Raw genomic sequence first — 21,715 nt, 5'->3', positions numbered from 1 at the left:
CTAAAGACCAGAGACTCTCCAATAATCCTCCAAGCACTGAGCACTAGTTTGGAACTGCTAAGGCATCCAGCTTTGTACTCTGAGCAGTTTTGGAAGAGGTTCTCAGCCCCCCTATTGCACAGACTATTGGATTGCCCTGCCCAACACAGTATCAAATGTCACCCAGCTATGATGGAAAAACAAAACAAAACAAAACCCAAGGTCTGGAAAAGCAAAACTGCTCTGCACACAGTGGGGATAGGGGGTTGGCCCCTAGAGATATCCATCTTTAAATTATTGTTGCCTCTGCTTAACCTTTTACTGTACTGGCTCAGTGTGCCCATCTCTGTGTGAACTTGCACAGCATGTCACCTACTTGTCACTGTGAGATGTGACACCTGACCAGTTCATTAGATAGAAGCCTGTGTGTGTTTGTAGCGGGTGAGGTAACTAACTGCCTCTTCACTCACGTTAGCCAGAGCTTCTCTCCCAAGTTGGCCGTCCATGACATAATTGGCCCAGTCCCACAAGTACCACGTGTTCTACGTCTAGGAATTTTCTGACTGGAGCTCACCTTCCGTCATACCACGTACTGCCCCTCTGCCCAGGGAATCTGGAATTTGCCTGCACACCAGCCCAGAGAAGGCAGGCAAAGGCCTGAACAGAGAGAGTCCACAGCCCGTGTTTGCCTTCTGGCCAGAATACTCCAAGCAGAAGGGAAGAACGTTGAGGTTCCCAGTCTCCTCTCTGGGTATATAAATGCCACTGATGTGCCGACTGGAGAAGAAGTCAGAAATGGGGGTTCAAGGGCCACGTTTTCCCTTGCGTTTTCTGCATCCTAGCCAGGAAGTAGAAGGTGGGGCCTGGGCTGCTCAGGGTCTGTTCTGATGGGGAGCGAGTGCTGAGTACCTGACGGGTAGGAGAAGACGAAAGGCCTTCTGGTATCTCAGGCTCCTTTGGGTAAAGGCCGTCCACGGAGTCCATCTTTAATGAAGCAGCTCTCTGAGATGATCTTTGCTTGTTCATAATGCTTTATAGGGGTGGATGTAAATTCATATACTCTATTTAGGATGAATCGGGGGATTATATACGTCTTGAGGGGAGGGCGTGAGGATACCCAGGGAGGGAAGGCCATTGGTTGAAGGCTCACGCTATCTAGATTCGTCATTAGCATGTAGAAAAACTCCAGGTGCTATGCTGAGTGACTGAATGCCTGCAGTCGGTCCTCTCGCTTGAGTGCTGTGCTTATGTGTTCCGGAGCAGGGGCAGAGCCAGGAGGAAGCAGCTCCACTCCTGCTGTTCTCTAGTCTCTGAGCCTCCTGGGGTGTAAGCTCACCTCACTCAACCCCGTGCTTGGCTGGTGGCACAACCCACTTGCCCTTACAACCTATTCTCCTGTAAGCCAGACTGGTAAGTTTATAAATGTAACAGTTGAGTTAGGATTTCTCTAGTATCACCAAAATTACCCATTCGCTGACATTCTTTACCCTCTACTAAGGACATGTCTTTAGTTGATGAAGTTGATTCGCTCAAAATTACATACTGAAGACATTCTGGGTCTCTGCGCAAGGCCGTTACTAAAGCAAGCATTGATATGTTGCCTGCCCTAGATATTAATTACGCCTTGCTCAAAAGACTGACACATACTTCTGAAACATCATTCTTCTTTGCGAGTCAGCAGCTGTCACTTAACAGAAAGGGCAGCATGCTCGGAGTTGGAAATAGAAAAAATTGATTTCTTTTCCCTCTCTGAAACACACCCAATAACCAGCTGTCTACCTGTTGTGACCATGAAACTCACACAGAACACTTCTAGCAGTGAAATCTAATCTCGAAATGGCTTAGACAATATATGCCATATTGTATAACCAGAAGAAAGAAACTTGAAGACACAGAACTTTGGGGGCATTCTTGGGAACCCTGATGGCCTTTTGTTGCTGTGCACACAGTTCAGCTCCCTGGTTTTCATCCTTGGGTCTGTCCCCTCCTTACCCAAGGGTGACAATAACATCCTCATATACACAAATAAAAAGAGATTTCTCTTCGTTGGCCTCTCTCTCTTTTTAATTTAAATTCCTTATTTTGAAATAATTATAATCATATGTAATTATAAAAACAGTACACAAGAATTGCCTAATTACATCTTATGAGACAATAGTACAAAGTTAAAACCACAATATTAACATAGAATGCATTTTATACATGCAGGAAAACGCCAAGGAACAAATTTAATTAATATCAACGATGGAAATGGAAACATTACCACAACTGTATCTTTCTCTTTTTTTTTTTAACACATTTTATTTGTGTATGTGTACGTGCAAGTGTGTGTCTCAGGGTCTGGGGGGTGCTGAGGAGCCAGAAGAGGACACTAGAGCTCCTGGACTGGAGTTACAGATGGTTGTGACCTGATCTAGGTGCTAAGAATTAGACTCTGGTCCTCTGGAAGTATGCAGTACATATTATTAAGCACCGATCCATGTCCCTAGAGATGTGTCTTTTTAAGAACAAAAAATAACTTTTCCCATAGCCTCCTGTCACTCCTTGGCCAGAGCCATGCCACATGAACAGAAAGAGACAAAGAGGAGAGAGTTACCAGTGAGTTTGGTGAGTTTGGGCCAGGAGACAGACAAAACCACGAAGTGGGTTTGGGACCTTTGGGACATTTCTTACGACCTAAAGGGACAAAAGGCAGAAGCTCTCTCACATACCATATTACTACACTGTCTTGAGGTGGAATTAGGCAAATACAAGGAAGGTGGTGGTGGGTGCCTGATCCTGACCATGCAGGGCATCTTTTGATCTGCCGGTTTTCCGTACATGTATTTTGTGATGGCTCTTCATCTTCACTGCCGACTCAGCCGCGGCATCGCAAGGGTGTTTCTGGGACACCGTCGTCTAGATGGCAGCTGGGAAGACTGGAATGGCTCTGAAGGTGGTTGTTGCCATCCCAAAGGCTGGGAGCTCAGAAGGCTCGGCATTCCTGGCCATCAGGAGTGGAGCCGCTGTACTCTCCTATACTGTGCACTGTAATGCACCGCACCCAGCCCAGGAGCATCGGAGACAGGCAATATAAACGGAGACCTCTCAAACCAGGAGCCGAAGCGAGCATTAAGGACTTTGAGTTGTTGCTGCCCATGTTTCTAACAGCGGTGGAAGACTTACACACTCACTTTTTCTTCCTGTGAGAAGTATCAGTGGGGCTACCTGGCGATCTGCCTCTGAGAAGGTAATGGTGCTCACTCGGCTCCCTCCAAAACCACATAGATGGCAAAAAAAAAAAAAAAAAAAAAAAAAAAAAAAAAAAAAAAAGCCAAACCCATAGAACACTCACGTAATCTGAAGAATCCGTGATAGGAAGATCCCAAGGCAAGTGAAAGACCCTGTCTTAAAAACATCAAACAAACAAACAAACAAACAACAACAACAAAAAAACCAGTATACAGAACCCAAGGATGGCACTTGAGGTTGATCTCTGGCTTTCACATACATATGCAAGTGCATGCGTGTACATATACGTGTGCACCCGCACATGTACACATATCCATACATGTGTGTGTATATACATACAAACACACACACACACAAACCAATTGTCACAAAAAAAAAAGCACGCCATTAAAGAATATCTCAAGGCGCCTTAAAATTTGAACAGCAGGTATATTCTAGTAGAGACTGGCATAAAAGCTATGGTGAGAGTTAGCCATACGCTCTTGATGGCTGCCTGCATCTAGGACAGTTTATGCTCTAGAGCAGCGGTTCTCGGCCTTCCTAATCCGGCAAACCCTTTCATACTAGTACTCACATCGTGGTGGACTCCTCCAACCATAAAAATGATTTCATGGCTACTTTCCTAACTGTAATTTTGCTACCAGTTCTGAATGGTGTTGTATCAGATCTGCGACCCTCCCACTCCCGTGGGGGGTCGCGACCCACAGGTTGAGAACTCCTGTTCGGGGAGGCGCCGCGGCCACACTGTTCCCATCTTGCTTGATGCACTCTCTCCTGGGCAAGCACAGTACCAGGCTCGGAGCTGGTACTTCATGAATATTTTGTGGAAGAAGCAGCAGATGGCAGACAGACTCGCTGGCTGCTTGACTACTCCCAGCCCCACTATTTTGCTTTTCTTACGACTGCAATAAGACAACATGTAGAGATTAGAACTGTAATTAACCCGCAGCTGAAATCATTATTATGTGTAAATAATAAGATTACTTAACCGAAAACCCGTGAGGAAAGCGACTCTAAAGACATCGTAAGATGTAGGATGACATTTAAATCATTTAAATTTTATATAAATTAATAATGGTAGGAACAGAATGGGGTAGGAAAAAATCCTTTACGATATTCTAAGGTGACAGCAAAATAAATAAATAAATAAATAAATAAAAATAAATAAATAATCCGTCTGAGGAAAATAATAATATTCTTCCAAAGGACACTCTCCAAGGCACAGTGTTTAAATATAGTAGAAAGACTGGGTTTTTAATGCAATGGCTGGAAACATCTCTGGCAGTGTTTCTGCATCTGCTGGTGTTGGTCTGAGGTTGGTGTGAATAACGAGGCAGTAGGGGGAGAGAAGACATGAGAAGGCTCACCAGTAACCAGGGGCAGCAGCATTTTCCAGAGGTGAGTGCATTATAAAAATTCAAATTCTTAGAAGGATATCACACAAAAATAGAAACCAAGTTCTCAAATCACACTGGCAGGCTTCAAAATTCCCAAGGATTATGGATTTACCTTATGATAGCATTTCTTGGGGAAGAGAAGTCTATAATTTTTGGAGCTGTTCCACAAAGATCTGACCTAATGTCTCAGCCTATTATCAAACGTACAAGTTAATCCACCTAATGATAGTTAACAATGAATCGGTGGGAACGGATCCCATAAGGACTGATGTTAGAACAATTAATTATATGGGGGAAAAGGTTAACACTCGTGGTTTTGTGTGTGGAATTTTACAGCACATATAAAACTACAAAATAACCATAAGGAAATCTGAGTACTTCGTTTTCTCTCAAGAGGGGATGAACTGTAATGAAACTAATGCAGTATTATTGCAAGGGACAAGAAAAAAGAGAAGTTCTTAAGGTTTATTTTATCTTCTTGGATGGATGGATGGATGGGCACGTGCGACCATGTGTACCTCCTATGGGTACCCAGGAAGGCCAGAGGCAGGTCATTGTGAACTCCCCGACTCGGCTGCTAGAAATCATCAAACTGTGAGCCATGCATGCTGGGAGCAGAGAGAGACCAGGGCCCCTGAAAGAGCCCAGAAGCTGTGAGACATGCATGCTGGGAACAGAGACCAGGGCCCCTACAAGAGTCCAGAAGCTGTGAGACATTCATGCTGGGAACAGAGACCAGGGCCCCTGCAAGAGCACAGAAGCTTTCTTAATTTCTGAGCCATCTCTCCAGCCACCAAGGCTCGGGACGTAAGGGCACAGATGTCTGGAATTTGATGTTCCCAGCACCCGCATCATGCAGCTCAACAACTGTGGTAATTGTAACACCAGGGGCCCTGACACCCTTTTCTGGGTTCTTTGGGCCCCTGCATCTATATGGTGTGCATAAAATCATGTAGACTTAAGCACATTCTCCATATATGTGTGTATGTATATATATATGTATATATATATATATATACACATATATATACATGGATGTATATAAACATACACACATATATGTATATGTGTGTGTGTATATATATATATATATATATTTATATATATATATATATATATACACCATTAAGGCTTGAGACATCTCTTCCAGCCCTTGGAAATAAACTTCAATATCTGTGTGGAAAAATTTTAAACCTTTCCATGGAAAAGAATAAAACTTTACCATAAACATAAAAAAAGTAAGTTTTTGAAGATCCCTCCAACATTAAAAGTAGTGATTTTAATACAGACACAACTCTTTGAAATCAACACAGAAGATGTCAATAACTCAACAGAAAATTGCTAAGGATCTGAACAAATCACGAATTAAGAAATCCAAATTATCAACAACAGGAAGCTATTTGCTTTCAACAGTTCTTGACTCTAAATGCGCTACAATTTAAGTCATTTAAACACAAAGAAATCTTTTAAAGAGGAAGGCAGAAGGTACAATATCGGCCCCCTCTGCCCTACAGGAATGAAGACTACCTCAGACATGGAAGAACTGAGCCTTCCCCATTTAACCTCTCCATGTTAAAGTGTGCTTTGAATTTCTGGCGAGATGTCCAGGGCTCATTTTCAGTGAATTGCAATATGCCGCTTAGTCTTTCTGCCAGGCCACATTCTTCTTTTCTAACGTGGCATGTGTGACTTTCACACCACTGATAATTTCCATGTCATAAATATCCATCCGGATGAGCGTAAATGAACAGGGTGATGGAACAATTTGTTGAGCAAAACTACGGAGAGGTCTAGATCTGGGTACCAACCATGCACTCTCTACACACATAGTGAGAGCGTGGTTGGTATTTCTAATGGCGTCAGTGAAGCCTGCATCCCACACCCACTTTTTTTAGCCCGTTGTGTGTTCCTTTATGTGTGTAGGTATGTATGCACATGTTTGGGGTGGGCAGGGCTGAGTGGTTCCTCAGGCACCATCGACCTTTTCTGAGGACAGAGTTTGCTCACTGGCCTGGGACTTCTCAAGGAGGCAGAGCCCAGTGAGTTCCAGGCACATGTCTGCCACTGTGAGGATTACAAGTGTATGCCACCACACAGGACCCTTTGGAACATGAGTTCCAGGGATCACACTTGGAGCTCACGCTTACAAGGAAAGCATTTTACCAACTGATCTATCTCTCTGGTACCCTAAATTGGCATCTTAGACAAGAAGCCCAATTAATACTTAGGTAGCTTCATGTTTGAAAATTGACTGTCATGGCAGTCTACTAAATCTTCCTATAAAAATCAAGATCTCCAGAGGAGAAAAAAAAATATGCATGCAGAAGAGCAATTTCGAGCCGGTGAGAAGGCTCAGCGGGTAAGAGTTCTGACAGTGCTTCTGAAGGTCCTGAGTTCAAATCCCAGCAACCACATGGTGGCTCACAACCACCTGTAATGAGATCTGACACCCTTTTCTGGTGTGTCTGAAGACAGCTACAGTGTACTTATTTATAATAATAAATAAAGCTTTAGGCCAGAGCAAGCAGAGACTGAGTGAGTGGGGCCTACAAGAGAGAGCAGAGGTCTTAAAAGTCAATTCCCAACAATCCGATGAAGGCTCACAGCTATCTGTACAGCTACAGTGTGTACTCATATACATAAAATAAGTAAATAAATCTTAAAAAATAAAAAAAGAGCAGTTTCACCGTACATATAAGTACATACGTTCTAATCCTTCCTAATCCCAGAGCTCTGCAGAGCTCTGTTCCCGGATCCTCCATACATCGGAGGTGACATCTCTCCAGGTTACTCTCCCAAACTCCTGAATCAAATTACACTCATCAAAGCTTCCAGTCTTCAAAGGTGTTTTCAGAAAGCATATAAATTCAATCCCTAAGTCTGATGGTTCAGACACTTAATCACTCCATAAAGTTAATGGAATCCAATTTGATTGTAGACACCTCAACAACCACATTGCATTGAATTCACGGCCTTCATAAAATACGGGTTTCCAAATGAATCACCAGCTTAATGGAAAATTCAAAGCTGAATGCTCTTCTCTCATTGGCTGCCCTGCAGACCTTCGGCTGCCAGGAAGGGTCCAGAGCTGTCGTCACAGAGTGGTATCCCAGGCAACCGCCACACCGCCGGGAACTTGGAAAATTGGAAGTTACAATACACACTTTCAGATGTCCTCTGGACTGTTGGGATAGCCTTGTGGCTTATAGCCACCTGGATCTTCAAGGGTCAGTCTCTGCCTGTCAATCCACAACCCTCACATTTAAGGCCACAGAACGGGCTTTCTTGGCCAATCAGACTCAACCTAACTGCTACAGGACATGTTATTTCCAGTGGTGCCTGGACTCTGGGGTGCGAGGAAGGAGTTACCAAGATCTTAAGAATCTAGTATGTAAGCATCAGGAAAGGAAAGCGTCATTGGTTTGGCCTTGCAAGCATCCACTGCCGTTGTCCATGTTTCTGATGTCATTAACGCCACCCACGCTCTCCACGCGGTCCAGCATCCCTTCCATCTCGAGGACGTCTGAATTCTGGGTGCTGAGCTTCCCGTCCGGATGCTCTACATGGTGGGAATGGAGCGCACAGTGAAGGTGGGTGAACTTGCCTGTGGAAGGGAGCCGTGTAGGTGGGCTGCCTTAGGGACATCTCTTCATGATCCATCTACCTTAGATGGTGGCAGCTCTTTATGAAAGGACATTCAGATTCTGCAGAACTGCTTAGCTAGGCCATCCTTCATGTTCTTTGGTGGTTTTAAGTCATTTCTGAGACAAGTGGAAGGTAGAGAAAATCTGTTCTTAATTTCTTTAAAGAGAGTAGCTAGAATCCAGTCCTGCTTAATATTGCCCTCCAATAGTGGCTACACATACACAAGGAGACGGGGCTCTCAAAGGGCCTCGTGTACTCTTAGTCGAATGTGCTGAACTGCAGATTTAATCCACTGAAGTGGTTTGATACGAACGCTCCTCTCCAAATCCCTTTTTCACAAAATCTTGTTGCATAATGTCTAGCACAGGAAAGTGGATTAAGCAACATTTGGAGATGTTTTGAGTTTTATTTTTTTAAGTAAGCAAAAATGAACAGAGTCACGTGTTCTCTCTCCCTTTCTCCCACTGTGTGCGTATTTTAACCTTTCTTACTCTCAAATAAATCATACATGAGCCATGTTTTCCCAATGTTGTCTTCCATAGAACTCCCCCTCTGTGTGTGTGTGTCTGTGTGTGTACGTGTGAAAAGCTTGAAATGTACTGACTTAGTTGTTATTCTATTGTTGTGAATGCACATGCACACACAGTTTCTTTTTATAATGGAAAGTGAAAGCATTTAATTGGAGACTTGCTTGCAGTTTGAAAGTTAGCTTATTATTGTCATGGCGGGAAGCAGACAGGCACGGTGCTAGAGCAAAAGCTGAGCGTTTTATATTCTGATCCACAGGAAGCTGGCAAACGGAGAGACCCCGGGGATGGTGTGGGCTTTTGAAATCTCAAAGACCACTCCCAGTGACACACCTCCTCCAACAAGGTCACACCTCTTTCTATAAGGCTACACCTCCTAATCCTTCCCAAACAGTTCATCAACTGAGCACTAAGCATGCAAATTAACTTTATGAGGACCATTTTCATTCGAATCACCACATGCACCAAGTTTTAATTAGGAATTTAGTGGTGAATTAACCTTATTTCCCTCTGATTTCCCAGGAAGACAGGCAAACAGAATGATATGGCTTTCTGACTTATGTCTGCAAGATCCTTCCGCAGTTGTGTAAGCAAATGAGTGAAATATTGCTCCTTAAAGTGCTTCCTGGTTCCTGCCATCTTAATTACCTTGATGATGAGGGAATACGACTGTGTGCAGGGGAAACAAATGCAGTGAACGTAGAGAGATACCGGTATGCTATAAGTGTCAGAAAGCAAAAAGAGAGTTCACCAGGGGCAGCTTCCCCCTCCTGTGAGGAAATCACAGGGAGATGGTTCCAATGTATCTACAAGCCTGCATTGTTCTGTCTTATCCCTTGCTCCTATTTACATATTATTAGAATATTAGTAAGTCATAAGGGGAAAGAGGATGCAAATATAAAGAGACTTAGACTCAGCCTTAAGTTGAGCTCTGCCTAGTCGCATGACCTTGCCTACCATGCCGGTTTCCAGTTCAACTTGTCAAGTGAGGAAAAAATGGTTTACTCTCTAGCTACCCTCCGCTTCGCCTTACCTATTGCAGTGACAGAGTCAACCGAGGGAAGGAGGAGTTTATTAGGACTCATTGCCTCAAGCCGCTGCTCCTGGTACATCCAAGGTCAAGAAGCAGAATGCTCCTCAAGAAGAGGTGATGCTCAGCTCCCATCTTCCCTTTGATGGCATCACCCACTTTACGGACAGGCTTTCTAATCTCAGTTAACCTAGCCATCCCTCACAGGCATGCCCAGAAGCCTGGGCAACTCTGGATTGTGCCAGCAATAATCACTGGAGTCTCTGAATCCTGGGGTTTAGTAAAGCGATCTTGAGAAGGTGTTCACTACTGAATTCTCTTCTGCTTTGACTTAACTATATTTCTGCCTGAGAGGAGATAGCACTGTGGCTTTCCCCCTATATATATATATTATTCAGGATTCCCTGAGCCATGGGTGGAGTAGACAAGTTGTCATAAGGGACTCACCTTTAGCTGACCACTTCTGGTATGAACCCTAACAAGAAGTTTGCAGTTGACATGTGGGTACCCACAACACCTCAAGGAAAGCTTTCATGTATAACCAACTTTTTGACTCTGTGGCATGATGTTGTCATCTACAAAGTTGATGACAAAAGGAGAGTTGGCTGGAGAGATGTGCAAGCAAGTCATACACAATTATATATGAATGAAACCCAAAAGCAAAACATCAAACTTTTAAGTACATTTTGAACACTATCTTGGGCTCTGGTCATAAGTATACTCACCTGTAGTAGCCTACATGTTGTCCATGAGTCACACACTGGACATACATATACATGTCCATAAAAGAAGATCTCTACTTTCCTGTCCACCACTTTCCTACCCACCTGGCTCCTGACATTTTGGCAATTTTTTTTTTTGCTCATTTTTCTCACCATTCTAGCTTAACAGGTAGGTCCCAGATTCTGTCCTGAACCTCCTGGTTATTATTTCCATCATGATTCAAAGGATTCACTTCTCAAGGCTTCCTTTACTTGCTCTATCTGGCCCCAGATCTGAGAATGAGCCACAGACAAAAATACTTTATAAGTAGTTAGTCAGTTGTCAACTTTATGAACTCCAGAATCATGGGGGAAGCCTGTAAGGAACTATTTTGATTAGGTTATTTGAGGTATGGAGACTCGTCTACTATGGGTGTCACTATTCCCTAGGCTGTGACCTAGAATATATAAAAAAGGAGACCATGAGTTGAGCATAAGCAGTCAAGGCTCTATGCTTGACTGTGAATACAATGTGGCCAGCTGCCTCTAGTGCCCTGATTTCCCCACTGTGATTAAGTATCTGCTCTAACCATAGGCAACCAAACAGGTTGTTTCTTCCCGAAGTTTCTTTTGCTAGGGTGTTTTGTCACTGTAGAGAGGAAAAATAACTCAGACTACAAAATGTGCTTCACAAAGAACCAATCAAAGGATTTTTCAAACCCTGTGACCCTTTCTCTACTTTTGAACTTAAAGAGCATGGGTAAATGAGAAATTGCTGATTCTATGAGACAGGTATCTTGGGAGGAGATGATGAGGATGAGTTAGGACAGGGTACTAGATGTGGCCACACACCAGCAGCAGTCAAAAGGCCCAAAAGAAGGACTGGAGAGATGCCTCAGTGGATAAAAAGCTTTGCTTTGCACGCACTAGGCCCTGAGTTCAACTTCCAGAATAAATATTTCTTTAATAAAATAAAAAAAAAAGACAAATATGGTAGCATATGCTTATAATTCCAGCACTGGGGAGAGGTGGGAAGATGTGGGCCCCTGTGACTCACTGGCCAGCCAGCCCAGCCTACTTGGCCAGGTCCAGACCAATGAGAGACTTGACTCAAAGAAAAAGGTGAATGGTACCAAAGCGAAAAATACCTTAGGATGCCTTCTGGCCTCCATTATTATCCCTCGGCATGCATGTACACACACATGCCCACATACACACACACACACCACAGAGGAGCTATTCTTCTCAGGCCTCTCCTCTCTAGACTGTAACTCAGCAGGTAGATTGAAAGGACAGGCAAGATTAATCCAAATACTAATCCATTCCTCATAGCTTTATAATTATAAAGATATTTCCAAGCTAATTGCTTTTATGTCCCCACAACACAAACGGGTCAAGTCAAAAGCCTCTCTTGCTTATCAACATATTTCTAGGCCTTATAACAATCCTTAGCACACAGTCAGTGCTTTCAAACTCTTGTTTCCTTACATAAAAGTATAATGGAAAAGGAGTTATTCAAGAGTATAAATGACTTAGAGATCAAGCCCCAACAGAACAGCTCCCTAATACCTTCTAAAATGTGTTGATGCTCATAAATCCAGAATAAAGGACCTGAAAAATCACTTAAGAAGAAATAATATACATTTAATAAGGCTTCCAGAGGAAAGGCTGAAAAAAAAAACAAAACAGAGTTTTTACAGAAGAATTATTAAATCCCTTCAAATTCAATCCCTGTCCCATCACAAATAGGCTGCATGCCCTGTGTCCAAGGGACTGTCACTTTAGGCAATCCCCTTCAGCCTTCCTAACCAGATTCCTAATACAACCACTTCTGGAGCCTCCGGACAAGGATAGGCTGAAAGAGGCAGGCCCTCTCGCCATTCTACCCAGCTGCTGGATTCCAGGTTTCATGGGGAGATATTGCACACAGCACCCAAATACTCCAGCCAGCATCTTCAAAGGCTGACAGTTGTCCAGCCCCAGCTCCATGTTGCAAGGACTCTTCTATCTCATCATATAAAATTCAAGCCACAGCAGAATGCCAGTCTCGGCCTCATGCGTGACAAGCCTGTTAAAGTTTCTGGGGTTTAACAATGCTCTGATACCGTCAGTCCCATCTTGGATTCTCAGCTCTTCCTCTGCTGGTGAGAGTGACTTTACCTTTCCTGGAGTTTGATTAAGGTCCTGAGGGTGGTAGTAAAATGGATGCCTGTATTTTGCTACAGATTCAATTAGCAGAAGTTGAAATTGCTCTCTTCAACAAAGTTAAATAAATTGTTAATGAGAAATTTACCTTCGCTTGATTCACCCGTTGCCTTATTAGCTTGGAGTCAACACTATTAAAGGAGAAGCTGTTTATTAAAGCTTAAGGTGTTTGGCGGAATTGAATGTTAAAAAGATGGTGGAGGGAGAGCGTCACCGACTGCCAGCTTCCAAAACATGCAGAGGCTCCCAGGATCCACCAAAATCTAGCATCTCTGTTGGTTCTCTACATTGGGGAAACAGTTGCTTTGTATATAAGGATGTGCCTGCACCCATGGGCCATCCAAACATTCTCTGTCACTCATTGTTCTGAGGCCTTGGTTGAACCAAACAGACAGCGGCCTGAAGTTGCAGGTGAGTCCCCAAAATGGAACAGGGGGGGCCTGCCCTTTCTTGCTTTGCTGAGGGATGAATTTAAATGCTCCACCACCACCACTACCACCATCCTGCAGGATGTTGAGAAGAGTTGTTGAACAAGCAGATATGGAGGCCTCAAGATCAACTACCCAAAAGGAATAATAATGGCTACCTGGTGTGGAACTCCAAAAGTGTATTGCTTTAATAAACAGCCCTAGGCGACATCGAGAGGCTGGTCAAAATGGCTTCCAACCAGTCCTTTCCCGGTCTGTTTCTCCCACAAGCATGCTCTCCTGACTGTCTTGCTTATGTGGTAGCATCTATAAGTGGTCCTTACCAGTCTGTGCCAGGTTTCTCCTAGGCTGGAAAAACAAAATGGCCACATTTCCCAGAATTCCCTACATCTTAAATCCCACAAAGGGCATTCCTCTCCTTCCTTGAACCTGCCCAGCATGGAGATGAAGGAGTTTTACCATCGCAGGTTAGGACAGTGTTCAAGAGCATCAGTTTAAAGATGACTTCCTTGTTCTCCAGCTTGAAAATAGTTAGAGGAATGAGCTCTCACGGTCAGGTCTGAGGAGCTCTTCTGAAGTAGGATTCCTGGAATGTCTGCCCGTAGCCCACTATTCTAGCCTTTCCAAGTTTGTTTTTGTTTTTTTGGGTTTTTTTTTTTAAAACTACTTCTGCTAAAGACAGCCTGTGTAAAGTCTAACCTGGCAGGAATCTCCCCTTCCGCTTAGGTCACCAGATGCACTAGGATGTGAGCCTTTGTCTTCTCAGATGTAATTAGTTAAGAAACTACTTCGTGAGTGGCTATCAACAAAGAACTTCTCCCTAGAACCCCGCCCCAAGCAAATAGGTGGCAATGATGGGCATTCAGGCAAGAATGATCTCCAGTTGTTGATGGAAATATTTTTTTTTTCTCTCTCAGACCGGAAGACAACAGTTTGGATTTTCCAGTGCTAAGGAAGTTCATGAGGGTGGTTATGGTTGCTGATGCTTAAGGCAGAGGAGAGCCATCTTAGTGTGTAAGGCTCGGCACTTAACTCCAGTTCCCTGATGCCTCGTAACCCTGAAACCTGGCTTTTTCGTACTGCAGACATCTCCTAAGGAGATCCTGTGAAACCGGGACAATCTTCCCCCAAGCGAGAATAGCATCAGCAGGCAGAAAGGGACAGTGTCGCCCTTGGAGATAAGAAATCAGGGGAACAGAGGGACAGCAACAATATCAACTAACTGGACCACCCAGAGCTCCCAGAGACCAAACCACCAACCAAAGAGTATATACCTGGAGGGATCCATGGCTCCAGATACATATGTAGCAGAGGATGGCCTTATCTGTCATCAATGGGAGGGGAGGCCCTTGGTCCTGTGGAGGCTTGATGCTCCAGCGTAGTGGGATGCTAGACTAGTGAAGGTGGGAGTGGAGGAGCACCCTTATTGAGGCAAAGGGGAGGGGCGAGAGGAGATGGGATGGTGGGGTTGTGGAGGGGTAACAGGGAAGGAGGATATCATTTGAAATATAAATGAATGAAATGATTAGTTTAAAAAAAAAAGAAGAAAAAGAAATCAGGGAAAGAAGGATATAGAGTAGTGACTGACAAGGCCTGTCTACATGTCAACTCAACCCAGCCCCTGGGAGATCACAGGGCAAGAGAAGAGGAGGACCTGCTATCTCGGCATCATCAATGCTGTGCCAGGGTTTTATGGTTTTCATTCACTTCAACATTGTGTTCTTGTTTTCCTAGAAGACGCTGATGTGTAATATTGGTTTCCTACCTCCCCACTCAACTGAAGGAACACAGTGGCCCAAGCTGGAAGGAGCTAAGCTAAAGGGCTATCTCATGCTATCTCCATCGACACCTGAAGCAATGGGGTGTAGTTAGGCAACCTCCTTCCTAAGGATCTGCAGGATTCTAGGAGGTGTGACCCAAGACGGCGTTCTTATTTATAGTCTCCCTTGGGTGGGACCTGTAAGAAGAATTTTCCAGGACATCCTCTTGAGTCCAACATGACTATTATCATGCTTTCCTAAAAGATCCCAGGACATAGTCTCACTGCTCCCTCCACTGGGATTCAGACTAAATTAATTAAAATGCTTGTTATTTCAGGTGCAAAAGTTCTGGAGAGTGAAACCATCTTCTCTCTACCCCATGGCCTTCCGCACCATTATGGCACGATTCCCAAGCTATCAATGACAGGGACATGTGAGACATTGCAGTGGAGGAGAGAGAGCTATTCAAACTGCTCCTGATTTCTACAGAGGAGAGTTCGTTTGATCTTTGAAACAGCCAAAGGGGCTGTTTGGTCTTCCTCAAACTCATTTATTTTAGATTCTTGCAAATTTCTTTTCTGTAGGTTTATTTCCTTAGAAAAACCTCAATATTCAATTGAACAGCGACTTTTATACATTGAAATACAATATTGAATAGCCAGAGTCTAATAAATGCCGTCCTAGCTATATAGGATATTTTAAAAAATCATAAAAGGGCCGATTGAGTCCGATCCAGACAGAGATGACAAAGTGAATTCAATGCTTCTTTTGAAAATGAGTCATGGTCAGAAACACTTTGACCAAAAGCTTTTCTTTGAAGGCCAGGGGTAAATTTGCTCACTTTCATTTTCTGCCTGAGTTTCAAATCAGCCCTGCAGAACAGAACAAAATCCACTCGGAGAGGCCTGAGCAGCTGCTGCAGATGTGAACAGAGGAGTGAGCGAGGCGGGCTCTGTGCCTTTCCCTCAGTTATTTTCCAATTGTGGAGATAATATTTAGATAAGGAAGGACTAACTTGACTTTGTATATTTTCTCAGAGAAGAGTAAATGGTTGCTGAGCTCTGCTACACTAATGGCCCCCAGGACCATTAGTATTTAGTATTCCTAGTATTTAGAAAAAAAAGAAAAGAAAAAAAAAAAACAAAGACAAAACCAAAAAGGACATTTATTGTCCCAAGCATCCAAATCACTGGCAATGAAAGAATCCGACATATGTTCGAGTTGGGGAGGGGAGGAAGGCTCGAGGGAGGATGGGCGCAACATACTCAATCGATTAGCCAAAAGGAACAGCCTTTGATGTGAAGGGCACCTCTCCAAATTTCACTTAAGACCCAAACAATCTGTGGGGAATCAAAGTTCTCAATCAAAACTTCTGCCCCGCTCCCTTAGTGCAACCATGGCCCATGGCCCAGGAACTCTGTTGCTTTTAACCATATGTTGTAGATATTGCTCAGTTTGAGAACGTGTTCCTCTCCTAGCCTTTCCAACATTGAGCCTTTGAAGAAACGGATAACTCTTATCTTCCCTTTTCTCTCTGCTGGGTGAATGCATTCCCAGTGGTACATGTGTTTAGGAAGAGGAAGGATTACTGAAGATCCAGCCATAAGGTACCAAGCCCTCCTTGACTTGACTGATTTTTACAGTTTTGAGAGAACAGCCTTAGTTATGTACCTTCTGCTGAGTGAGCTGAGGGCTGGATTAGAATTGAGAGAAGGAACTTGGGCTGAGGACCAGTGGAGGAGAAAAAAGAAGCTCTTGGGGAAAGGTGGCAGCTGAAAAGATGTCATGAGAAATGGAAGAGTTGCCACCTTCAGAACAAGGAGGTGACAATGACATCAGATAAGAGACCATGACTTGGATTTTGGACATCTGACTTCATACAGGCCTTTAGACATCTAAGTAGAACTATGAGGTCATACACGTTGCCTAGGAGCCTGGATCACTTTGGTGTTTACAGAGAGGAGTCTCTCCAATAACTAGAACCCCCTTAGCCCTTTGCCTGCTCTGCCCTGGTTACAGCATCTAAGGTACCAACCATCTCACCCTGGTCCTGGACCTGAACACTAGCAGATCATCATGGTACCTTCTATCAAAGATACCCACATTCACCATTAGCATCTTCTACAGGCAGGTAGGTGGTCAAGACAATAAAATCTGCATAACACTGAACACCCAAGGATGAGAAGCCCCAGAGACAAAAACCTATGAGCAAGCAAAATAGCCACTGAGCTTGACCTAGAACCCACATGATAGAAAGAAATAACTTCTGCAGTTCTTCTTCTGACCTATACACACACCAGCACACTCACTGACTTCCACATACATGACGTGTGTGCTTACATAGATATATGTAAATTTTAAAAAACCAATTATCTAGAAATATTACACATTAAATACCCATCATGTGAAGAGTGAGTGACTCCAGAGAAGTTAGAAGGTGGGAGAGGTATTTTCCTGAGGGTAGTGAATATGTATAATTACAGAAACCCCAAATGGCCTGCACTGCTAATGGAATGAGTTCCCTAACACGCAAATATCTGAGGCCCAAATAGAAGACCTTATACATAAAAGAGACGTTGTAGTATCAATGATTCTGCATAATATTTGGACCTGGAAAGGCCCCTTAGCGTCCCATACACTAAATACATAAGACACAGGACTCCTAGAAGTTTGGCGGTGATTGTCCCGCTGAAAGTTAGAACTTTCCAACAACATTCTCTGAGGCTACAGATCAAGCTGGCTCCAGCATCTTAGAAGAGCCGTTTGATTAAAGAGAGCCCTTTTCCATTTTGAAACCTTCAAAAACAAAACAAAACGAAACAAAACAAGACTTCAGTTTAAGAAAGGCTGTCTTATGGGCTGCGAAGATGGTTTAGCTGGCAAAGTGATTGTTACATGGAAATGGTTTAATTGGCAAAGTGATTGTTACATGGAAAAGCATGTTCACCTGAATTCTATCCGCTCAGCCCACGCGAAAAAGCTTGGAGCAACAGCGCATGCTCAGAGTGACAGCTTATGCTCAGAGCCAGGCAGCGGAGACAAACGGCCATAACTGGCTGATCCTTCCTGATCCAGGGCCAGAGGAAACACAGAGCCAGATAGCGTGGTGGTGGTTTGAATGAGGAAGGCCTCCCATACACTTGGTCGCTGTACTAGGCATGGAAGTATGATCTTGCTGGAAGAAGTCTACCAATGGGGTCCATGTTAAGATTGCATTGTCACATCTTACTTCTAGGTCGTGGGCTCTTTGCTTCATGATGGTGGTAAAAGATGTAATCTCTCAGCTTCTTGCTCCTGCTTCTTGTTCTCACGCTTCCCTGCTGTGGTGAATTCTTATCCCTCTGGAACCAGAGACCAAAATAAAGGTCTCCCTCTGGAAGTCAGTTCTGATCACAGTGTTTTATCACAGCCACAGAAAAGTAAGTGACACAGTGCCCGAGAGACCTGAGATGGACCGCTGGACTCCACAACACTCTACACATGTGTATGTGCATTGACACATATGTATATGTGTGCACATGCAAATAACTACGTACAGATAAGCCTCCCGCTTTCTCTCTGTGCCCCCAATAGGTCAGTGATTCTCAGACTGTGGGTCGAGACCTCTTTGGGAATTGGATACAGATATCCTCTGTGTCCAGATATTTACCTTATGATTCATAACGGTAGCAAAATGACAGTTTATGAAGTAGCAATGAAATTAATTTTATGGGTGGGTGGGTGGTGGGGTCACCACAACATGAAGAACTGAATTAAAGGGTCACAGCATTGGGAAGGTTGAGAACCACTGCACTAGAACTAAAATTTTTAAAAAAGAACAGCTGCTAAAATCCATGAAATAATTCCTACCAGTAAATGCTGAACAACTCAAGGACACAGCTCTGAGCTTGAAGGACGGAGCACATCCCATCCCCGTCTCTAGGGTTCTTAGTTCTGCAGTAGGCCCTTGGGAAAGGAACTGTTCTTTTGTGGCTCAAAAGCAAATGGGAGGCCTCCTTTTCTTTCCTTCAAGACTATTTAAAAAAACAATATCTGCATTTCTAGATACTCCCAATCTACTATATATATATGTATATATCTACTATATATATATAATATATATATATTACAAGAAAAAGGTAAGAAATGCAGAAGGTAATGTCACTCAACAAAGAGTAACAAAAACAGACAAAATAACAGCAACACAGGAGCCTTGAAAGAGGCATGCCGTAGTTGCTTGACGGCATTTGCCCCTCGGTGAATCTTGTCTCCCTTTATTCCATTTGCTTTTTTCTAGTTGTAATTTTATCAGGAGACTTTATAAGCTGTAGGTTTTGTTGTCGCTGTTATGGTTTGCTTGTCTGTGTGTTTGCTTTTTAAGGACAATTCTCCCCAGAGACTCAGCAACATCAGCGTGCGCGATGTTTTCAAGTGTCAAGAACTTAAGAGACTGGTGTCAAATAAGCATGTCCAAAAGGGTGACATGAATGGCAGAGAGAAGAGGCTTTTGCCTCATTAGAGTTTGAGGACACATTGTGACATGAGATGCTTGCTATCAGAAGCAACCCCGTGCAACAAGGCTTCCAATAAGCAGAACCCAAGGGTTCTTCCCCAAGCCTGCCACAGTCCCCTGTGAGATGCACCCACCTCCGAGGACACCATTAGGTCTGTCACCAAACAGTCTGAGGTTATCAGTACACCTGTGTGTTGTGTTCATTAACTCTGCAAGTGAGTTCAGAGAAACCCCGGAAAGCCAGTCAACAATAGTCTCAATGGCTCTCACCTTTAACTACCCAAAGACCTTCTGAGAGATAAGACACGAAGTAGCCACTGGAAAAACCAAAGCAGGTCCATAATTTCATAGAACACATTCAGGAATGCAGCAAGGGAGGCTGGGGAAAATACTGGCTGATCATAAACACAACCGTCCCCTCTCACAACCTTCCTATCAGAAAAGCCCTACCAAAGCAAGCAAGCAAAAAAAAAAAAAAAAAGTACATTCCTATTTCAATTTCTATTTCAGCACAAAATGCAACTTTCAAAATATGAGTTTCATCTAGCTTGGCCTTTCGCAGAGCGTGCACAGTTGAGCATCAATGGACTGTGGTGTCAGGAGGATGCTCTTTAATTGAATTTTCAGGCTAGCTGGAAGCTAGACAGGAAACTGCCTGTTTTCAGTTGTGGTAGAAACCAGTGCAAGGTGTCGATGGATTAAAATGATGATGGCTTCCTACACAATCATCACATATGGGCACTTCCTTAGGAATTTATATGCAGAACAAATTCTGACCAAAGATAACATACTATCTCATTATCAGCTATCTCTGTGTCCCAAACTCAGAGGTAGAACACTCTGACAGGTTCAGTTCAGGAGCTCTGAGTCCTCTCTATCTGCTAACCCACTAAATTCAAACCTTATGTTCATGAGAACACAACAGATCTCAACCATGAGAACAGGTTTTTACTTAATGCCCCATGTGGACAGGGTGACCTCCTTTCAACCCTGTGAGGGGTTTGATTGTGATTGCTTCCATGTCTCCCCCAAGGACTGGACATCAAATGCTGGGCCTCATACACTCTAGCCAGTGAGTTGTAGCCGTAGCCCAGATTTTATTTACTAGTTAGAAATATCGTTGACAGCAAAAATAACTGTCACTTCTTGGGTAGTTTCATGTCTTTATTGATTGCTAGGTGGTGATGGCAATCTGTTGTCACTTCTGTATAACTTAATGAAGCGTCAGGGTGTGAATGTCACAATCGCCATGATGGGCATCATCACAGATAAGTATTGTCCAGTATAGTTGGTTGTGTAATAAATCAGCACACCATGCAGGGTAATTAGAAAGTACAATGGTTAACACTGATTGTCAATTTTACAAGATGTAGCATCACTTAGGGAGACCAAACTTCTAGGTGTGACTGTAGACATGTATCTAGATTAGCATAATCCAGTTTGAAAGCCCCTTTTTTTTTTGGCCTGATGTCTAAGACTGAATAAAGAAAGAGCTTAGGAGCAGCATTCAGCACTCTCTATGTCCTGACTTTCGATGCACTGTGACCAGTTGCATCAAGCTCTTGCTACCATGACTACCCTACCATGATAGACTGTGCCTTCCAATGAAGACCTAAAATAAACCCTTTCTACCTTAAATGTTGTTGCTGATACAGAAAACTCATATGGGAGCAACTTGAAGAAGATCACAACCGTTCTAAAAACCTTTATAAGCAAAAGGAATTTAGTTTTTTTCAGTATACCTTTTATACCCAGCACAATGTACTTTCTGTTAACATGGTAATGAACTGATCTATTATGGGATGTGTGGATCTTCCATATATGATTGAGGTGCTTAGATACAAGGAGTATGGAATATATATATATGTCTGGATGTAAACTTGTCAAATTATAGTTTTGTAAACTAATAGTAATTAGATACTAATAGTGTTCTCTTAAGATTTTGAACTTTGTATCTGGGATTTGGTGACCCATGAAGGCCATTTGTGATATTTTGAAGCTGTGATTGTGTTGGGAACTTAACTCCAAATTACAGCACTTAGTGGGAATGCCCTGTCCCCTGTGTAGACAGGCACACCGGAATTTCCCAGGAACATATTTTTTGGCAAAAGCAGAGCAGAATCTATATGAATAAAACGTCAGTCTCTCCACATAAATAAATCAATGCAGGTGCAGAAAATAATGGATGAATTCATAGGCTGACAAAAAAAAAACATAATAAGGAAAGTCATTGGCTCTTTGTAGGGACAACTGAGAAAAATACATTTTCATCATTCAGGCTTCTGGATAAAAAAAAAAAAAATTAAATGTCTCTCCATAG

At 43.2% G+C, this 21,715-nt stretch overlaps 2 long non-coding RNA genes across 2 annotated transcripts in view; both read left to right on the top strand.

The window, feature by feature from the left end:
- Window positions 1–7,723: 7,723 nt before the first annotated feature.
- The window catches only part of LOC116075295, a 24,982-nt gene continuing 10,990 nt past the window's right edge, over window positions 7,724–21,715 (top strand). Inside the window, exon 1 of the long non-coding RNA XR_004112513.1 lies at window positions 7,724–8,197. This is a non-coding gene — a long non-coding RNA (uncharacterized LOC116075295). The remainder of the gene's footprint in view (window positions 8,198–21,715) is intronic.
- LOC116075294 lies at window positions 16,648–18,284 on the top strand. Its single transcript, XR_004112512.1, has 2 exons — window positions 16,648–17,034; window positions 18,139–18,284. It is a non-coding gene; the product is annotated as an uncharacterized LOC116075294 (long non-coding RNA).

The sequence above is a fragment of the Mastomys coucha genome, unplaced genomic scaffold (genome assembly GCF_008632895.1).
Source record: "Mastomys coucha isolate ucsf_1 unplaced genomic scaffold, UCSF_Mcou_1 pScaffold3, whole genome shotgun sequence".
Classification (NCBI taxonomy): domain Eukaryota; kingdom Metazoa; phylum Chordata; class Mammalia; order Rodentia; family Muridae; genus Mastomys; species Mastomys coucha.
The sequence above is the reverse complement of the archived record's forward strand: the minus strand, read 5'-3'. Positions and strand labels throughout refer to the sequence as shown.